This window comes from Aplysia californica, unplaced genomic scaffold, assembly GCF_000002075.1.
Source record: "Aplysia californica isolate F4 #8 unplaced genomic scaffold, AplCal3.0 scaffold00407, whole genome shotgun sequence".
Lineage (NCBI taxonomy): Eukaryota > Metazoa > Mollusca > Gastropoda > Aplysiida > Aplysiidae > Aplysia > Aplysia californica.
This window is the reverse complement of record NW_004797677.1, coordinates 347,160-348,133: the sequence shown is the minus strand read 5'-3', so window position 1 is coordinate 348,133 and position 974 is coordinate 347,160. Positions and strand designations below refer to the sequence as shown.

General features: G+C 40.8%; 1 protein-coding gene across 1 annotated transcript in view; it reads left to right on the top strand.

The window, feature by feature from the left end:
- LOC101859657 (sex peptide receptor) overlaps nucleotides 1–974 on the top strand; it is a 159,122-nt gene that overhangs the window by 59,367 nt on the left and 98,781 nt on the right. The window lies entirely within an intron of this gene.

Below are 974 nucleotides of genomic sequence, written 5' to 3'. Positions count from 1 at the left end.
AAAATATATGAGGGTTTTTTTGTGGAAAGGAGTAGAAGTGGGTGGTAGATGGTGGGTGCTCTGGAATGGTTTGCTCCTTCTTTCCTATAAAACATTTATTATCCTTATCTCCCCCTCTTTCTTTTTGTGTTTGTTACTCTCTTGTAACACCTCAAATCTTCGTCACTTATATGATCCTGTTATGTTGCTAGTGTCGTAAAACACTTACTAAAAATAAAAAAAAGGATAGGAGTGGGTTGTTGTATTTTATAATGACACTCTCCAAAACCGTCACAAGTCTAAGCCAACCACTTGTCTCTTCAACAATGTATCAACGTCTTGGATATTTTTGACTGTACATCAATATCATTATACACTTTTAGCCGAAAGGCCATTTTGCTTTATCTTCCCACTCCACCTTGACCGTCATTACAAATGATTATCTATTCTGCTGACAGAGCAAAAAGGTGACGAAGTTTCCTAATTATAGGGACATTTTTCTTTTGCTCTGAATTATCGATCACAGCCCGTCGAGAAGGTGGTGTTTAGAGAGGCCCCTTATGACACGAAGGAACTACGAATCATACCGTAAAGCGATACGTTGGTGGTCTAGTGTGGGTGGTTGGCGGGTGCTCTGGTGTGGTTTGCTTCTTCTTTCCAATTAAACATCAATCGTCTTCATCTCCCCTCCTTCTTTTTTTGTGTTTGTTACTCTCTGGAAACACCTGTAATCTTCGGCACTTATATGACCTAATTGTGTTGCAAGTGCCGTAAAACTCGTACTAAAACATAAAAAGGTTGTCTAGTGGTAAGACTGTTGGGCTAGCCAACGGAAGACCGTGTTTTCTAACATCGTCAGGGGCTTGATTTTATAGGCGTATCTTTACTAAAAGCACTTCAGTCGAATTTTCCCCTTTTCACAGAGGTGAGAATGAGTACTGGGTTGTAAACACAGGTGGGTACAGTCCTGTAACCTCCACACACCCTTCCCGTGG